Raw genomic sequence first — 5,839 nt, forward strand, 5'->3', positions numbered from 1 at the left:
TGACAGCAATTACTGTGGTTTCTGCATATCAATTTTTATAATTTCTTATACTACACTTGTCACTGTAGTGCATGCATTTTGTGTTGGAACTTTAAGCAACGTGACAGATATGTGATGTGCTTTGTGTGTTCTCATTCTTTCCCCATGATGGAGGTGGCACGTTGGACTGCTTTTGTTTTTGTGTGGTATTATGTATAAAATGGTGCTACATATTTTTGTTAAGAGGACAAGGTCAAAATACTGTGCTTTATGCTTAGAACAAAGGGTGAAGTTTATAATGGTCCTTAGTTTCTGTGGGAGTTTGCTCCAGTCCTGGATCAGCTGCCGAGAAACATGTCTCTTGCATAGACAACATCTACAGTTTTTGTATTTAAAAGGTTCCATTGTAGCAAGGGCCCAAAATTTTTGAGTGCGATCTTAATACCCAAGTTCTAGGTGATCTTTTCAGTATCCTTGCAAATAAGAACTGAGACCATGAATTTCACTCAGTAGTCTATGAGAGCAGCCAGTTCAGGGAGTGAGGGGCAGATCTGATGTCTTTGCAGTAGCCTGTGTTGGAGAAGAGACACTGTAGCATTCTGTACCAGGTAGTATTTCCTAAACACTGAAGGCTTTGTTTCCAGGTTTCACATTTTTCATTCCAGGTGCACTGAACTTCTTCTGGAAACTTGTCTTACTTGATAAGCCACAGGGTCCAAAAAGGAGAGGAAAAAAGTTGTTTCTAAGCTAGAATGAGTAGTTCAATCACTCTTCTAACATTACTAGTACTTGCTGGCATACACCATTGCATATAGGGTGTCACAAGTTTGCATGACATTTTTAAATGAATTAAAAAGACAGTTCTGCCTTCACAATGTAAATTAAATGTGAGAGAAGAATGAAGAGAGTAATACAAATGGAGAAGATATTTAAAAATTTCTGTTAAAGTGACAGGCAAAAAAAAAAGAAGACTCTCTTGCTGCATTGTATTCAGCTGAAGAGTCAGGCATGCCATCTGGAGATTATGGAAGTAAGGTGTGGACTAAAGATTGAAATTAAAGTGAAGCATATTTTACAGAAGTGTGGGAGAAATAACAAGATTTTTGAAATATTGGTGTGTGAGGAAAGGGAGAAATGGAAAATAAGACCTGATAATCTCCTGACTGTTTAAAGCAGAAACGATGTGGCTTTTAATAGCCATTACCTGCAGGCCAAGTATAGCTGTTGACTCTTTTCCTGGCTGCCTCTGTGATCATGGTTGCAAATCTCTGATTATGAGTGGATCAAACTTTTAAATACATAGTGTCTTTTGATCGTCCTTTTTATGTCATGGTGCTTTTAAGAGTTTCTAGATGCTTGGCTTTAATCATGTTTCCCTTACACGAAGTAGAACAGCTACACAACATTCTCTGGAGTCATCACACTACAGAACAAGGTGAAGGGTAACAGTCACGGTTTTAGATGGTTCTGTAAGACTCCTTCAGCAAGCTTCCATTTTGGAAGTTAAAGTGGCTGAATGGAAAGCAAATCATTTGAGAGGCTGAAGGAACGGGGTATGTTCAGCTTGTAGAAAAGGTGCTTAGGAGGGGACATGATGACAGTCTCCAAATATCCAAACGTCCATCATAAAAGAAGAGGGAAAACACCTTTTCTTTCTTGCTGCAGTGGATAGGATGTAGACCAATAGCTTGAAGTTGCAGCACGGTAGGTTTAGATTGGATATCAGGAAAAACTTCTTCACTGTTCAAATAGTGAGGCAATAGAATAGACTGCCTGGTGAAGTTGTGGACTCTTCATCACTAGAGGTGTTCAAGAAGAAGGTGTTGATGATCTAGGCATAACTATGCCTTTGTTCTACAATGGGCATTTCCCATGTTTCTGGGCTTTCCTGGTTGCCTAATTGGGCTGGTATGGAATTCCATCGCTGGCTGCTATCTGTTGTGGGGAGAGAGAGGTTACACCTTCCTCAGAAGCACTGAGTTTTGGCTGTAGCCAAGGCTTGGAATGTTGACTGGGGTGTACCAGAGCTCCTGCAGGGACTTAAACCCAGAGATGCCTGGCTAGAGAGTCCTTCCCCTCTCCAGTGGGTCAAACTGGTCACCATATTTGGGATCAGGAAAGAATTTTACTTCATGGTCAGATTGGTATGAACTGTGGGGTTTTTGCCTTCCTCTACAGTGGGGACATGGTTTTGTTCCTGAGCTTGCCTGAGCATATATTAACAACATTTACAGAAGCAGGACATTGCCCACCATGGTCCCCCTGCTTTACCTGTGGCAAGTTAGGGTGCTATGCCTTGTGTTGTGTCAGGGTTGACTGTGGAGTTTTGCTAAGAGGTTAGACAATGGATTTGTATAGAATGGTTCAGATAGTGATGATCCTGCCTCAGGCAGGGGTTTTGGCTAGATAACCTATGAAGGTCCCTTCCAGCCCTACTTCTGTATGATTCTGTATGGTCAGCTGAAATAAGTTTTGAAGAAAAAAGCAAAAATTGAGAAAGGGGTAGAGGGGCTGGCAGTGAGAAAGCATAAAAAATTACAAAGCAGGTTTCCCTAAAATACTCTTTTCAGGGACAGGAGAGTTCATAGGATGTACACTTATTTAAAATGCAAAGGAATAGTGGAAAGAATGCAATTAAATTAAAAGAAGGGGGAAGTTAGGTTGAGTATCATCAAAAACTTCCTGAGAGAGAAAACTAGCTGGCTGTAGAATAGCTTCTCAGGTCTTTGCCCACATACTTTCTCAGACAATAGTGGTAAATAATTCCAAATACTATAAGGAACAATCCTTTGTATTGAGAAGGCGATGACAGGATGATGTGATATTCCCTTTCCATTTTTACTTCCTATGCCATTTTTGTTAAACCAGCTAGGGTATTTGGAGTTAGAGGTTGTTAGCCATGTTAGTCTGAAGTTAGGCAGAAAGCAGAGTAGATTTGCACTTCATAAACTAAATCAGAGATGCATACGATTTCATTAACAGTAGCTTGCTTCATCAGATGCTCTTGTCAGACAAATGTTAGCTTTAGGGAGACAGCATCTAATGAAATAAGCCACTGCTAACCAAAATTTATACACCTTTGGTTTAAGTCTGTAGGGTGCAAATCTACCCTGTCTTCTGCCAAATTGGAATTCAGAACATCCTACCTTCCTTTCTGATTTAAAACAACAAGAATTGCTTTCCTTGCCTGCTGGATAGCCTTTGTGATATGCAGAATCCTTAGCCTGAACTTATGGGTTTATGGGCTGCAATCTACTGAATGTATGCTGTGCCACAGAACATGAGGCTGTGCCTTGCTTCTGCTTAAGGCTGGATCTGCATTACTTAGCTGTTGTTGTTCTGCTTTTTGTGTTGCATGAGAGCTTATGCAGCTTCTTATAGGGAGCCAGGTAGCTGCTTTTTTCTGTTTCTTTAAAATGAAGTATCTAGTGTTTCTAAAACCTAGAAGAGGATGGGAGAAACACCAACTGCTGTAACTTCCTCAGCCTGATGAAGGGTTTTTGAACCCAAAAGTTTGCTTAATTTTTTTCCCCAGCTACTTAAGTTGGTCTAATAAAAGATATCAGCTTCACCCAAAGAACCTTGTCTGTCTCTTGATGAAAAATAAAGGGACTTCCAAAAATGTCTCTATATATAATCTGCAAGGAGAAAAGTCTGTGCCTGATAATTGGCCATGTGGATAGTCAGAAAAGACTGAAATTATACTAGTGGTGTAGTTGCTTAATATTAACTTTTGGGAGAAATCACATTAAAATAATCTTAAATAGCTTCTGGAATTAGCCAAACTTGCCTTGGTCTTACATGTTCAATACTGTACCTCCATGATGCCTCTTAAGCATTCATAATTTTTAGTTAGTATGTTTTGCTCTTGGCCATCAAATCCTTTAATCTGTTATGTTTTGATAGTTGCTAAAGCTGCCTGGATACTTTCAGCAGCTTTCTAGGGGTGAGGTCTCCTGTATTCTGAGAGGGAGCTTTCTCCTTGGGCTATATGTCTGGCATGTGTCGGCTTGCTTTTGGAACTGTCGTATTTTTGTGTCCTTCTGACTTTTCACAGACTAGTAAAAAAAAAGACCCTGTGGCTGGCTAGTATGTTGCACACTCCTGCCTCTCTTTCTCTTTCTCTGCACTGTTCAGAAATATTTTGTTGAACTTGATGTATAACAGTTCCAGCTAAATTGTTTTAAACACCGTTTATCCATTGTGACTGGGACCAAATTTTCACAAAAGGAAGTGAATGGTTCAGTATGTCTATACTACACAACAGAATGTACCTGCTGTGTATTGTCAGTGGAGCTCTGGGTTTGAGGAGAGTCCATATGTTGGACACTGGTCCAATCTGCCTTTCATTCTGAATATAGCACAGAGACTGTGCTTATGGCCTGGTCAGCAGTCTTCACCTGGAGTTATACAGGGGAAATTGTGTGCAACAGGGCAAACACAGCCCTGTTCCTTTGTTGTTACTAAGTTGCAAGTATGTGGGGAGAGTCAGGTCAGGGACAGGGCAAAGTTGACTACTTAGTAAACACAGTTGGGAAGGAGATCACACCTGGGGTGAATATTAACTGATTAGGAGCCAGCAACTACTTAAGTCCACAGCAAGGGGTTTTCCTTTGCCCCCTGGGGCACAGCGTGGAGAGATCCGGCAGGGACGCCAGGAGTGGCAGACCCAATGCTGGAGCAGTTTGCTGATAAGACCAGCAACTGGGTGTAGGTAACTATGGTGAGTGGCGAAGCAAGGAGGTGAAGAAGAGAGGAGAAACTTACTGGCCGAGGGAAGGTCCCACAGAGAAAGGATCCGCTGGTACCACAGGAAAGAGAAAAGAGAGTGGCACTGGAGTGGAGAGGACTGACTTGGGGGAGTGGGCTGCACAGTGGTGGAGAAAAGGGAGACTGCAAGCTGTGAGAACAGCCAAGATGCTCCACAACCTGTGGGGAAGTTACTAATAAACCAATTTCCCTTTATCCTGCTTCTGGACTGATTTACTACACCCTGTGTCATTGGGGAATTAACTTCTTATTCTTCCATCATTCCAAAGCATGGCAGGCGAGTCCCAGGGAGAGATTTCATTATTCACCCCCACCTGGCCACTTTGTGCTTTGGTGATCTTACTAGATCTTTCAGTGATATTTGTTACAGTTGATCGTGAGATGCTGATAAAGCATTTACAGGACTGCTATAAACTGGTTCCACTTTTTCCTAGCGGGGAGGTCCCAGAGAGTAGTGATGGGACTCAAGCAGTCTTCCCACCACCATCACCTCTGTCTCATTTGGATTCAGCTTCAATTGGTTCACCCGCACCCAATTCCTAACTGCAGCTAGGTTCTGGAAAAGGTGAGACTGTGGGGCCTAGGTCAGATGAGGACGAGGTAAAGCTGGGTGTGCATATTGATGGCACCTCACTCCAAATCTCCATAGTCTCACCCAGTAGTGTCATATACACAGTGAACAGGAGGGGTGACAAAACAAGCCCCTGGTGGACCCCACCAGAAAGTTCTTGAGGAGTTGACAAGTGCTCTAATTAGTTTCATAGTTTCTAGGGTCGAAAGGGACCTGAACAGATTATCAAGTCTGACACCCTGCCCTGGGCAGGAACGGGTGCTGGGATCATAATACCCCAGCCAGATATCTATCCAACCTCCTCTTGAAGACCCCAAGGTAGGGGACAGTACCACTTCCCTTGGGAACCCATTCCAGAGCATTAAAGCATCCATAGCAGCTTCTGTATTCAGCATCCCGCATTTCAAAATAGCAGCAGCGGTGCTTAAACTAAAGTTCATTCAAGAAGCTTTAGTTAAAGTGCCCCTGCTGCCATGTTATAGTTTCTAGGGTCGGAAGGGACCTGAGCAGATCATGTAG

At 42.4% G+C, this 5,839-nt stretch overlaps 1 protein-coding gene across 1 annotated transcript in view; it reads left to right on the plus strand.

The window, feature by feature from the left end:
• The window catches only part of CPQ (carboxypeptidase Q), a 394,576-nt gene that overhangs the window by 206,895 nt on the left and 181,842 nt on the right, over positions 1 to 5,839 (plus strand). The window lies entirely within an intron of this gene.

The sequence above is a fragment of the Gavialis gangeticus genome, unplaced genomic scaffold, assembly GCF_001723915.1.
Source record: "Gavialis gangeticus isolate Ggan-Ray unplaced genomic scaffold, GavGan_comp1, whole genome shotgun sequence".
Classification (NCBI taxonomy): domain Eukaryota; kingdom Metazoa; phylum Chordata; order Crocodylia; family Gavialidae; genus Gavialis; species Gavialis gangeticus.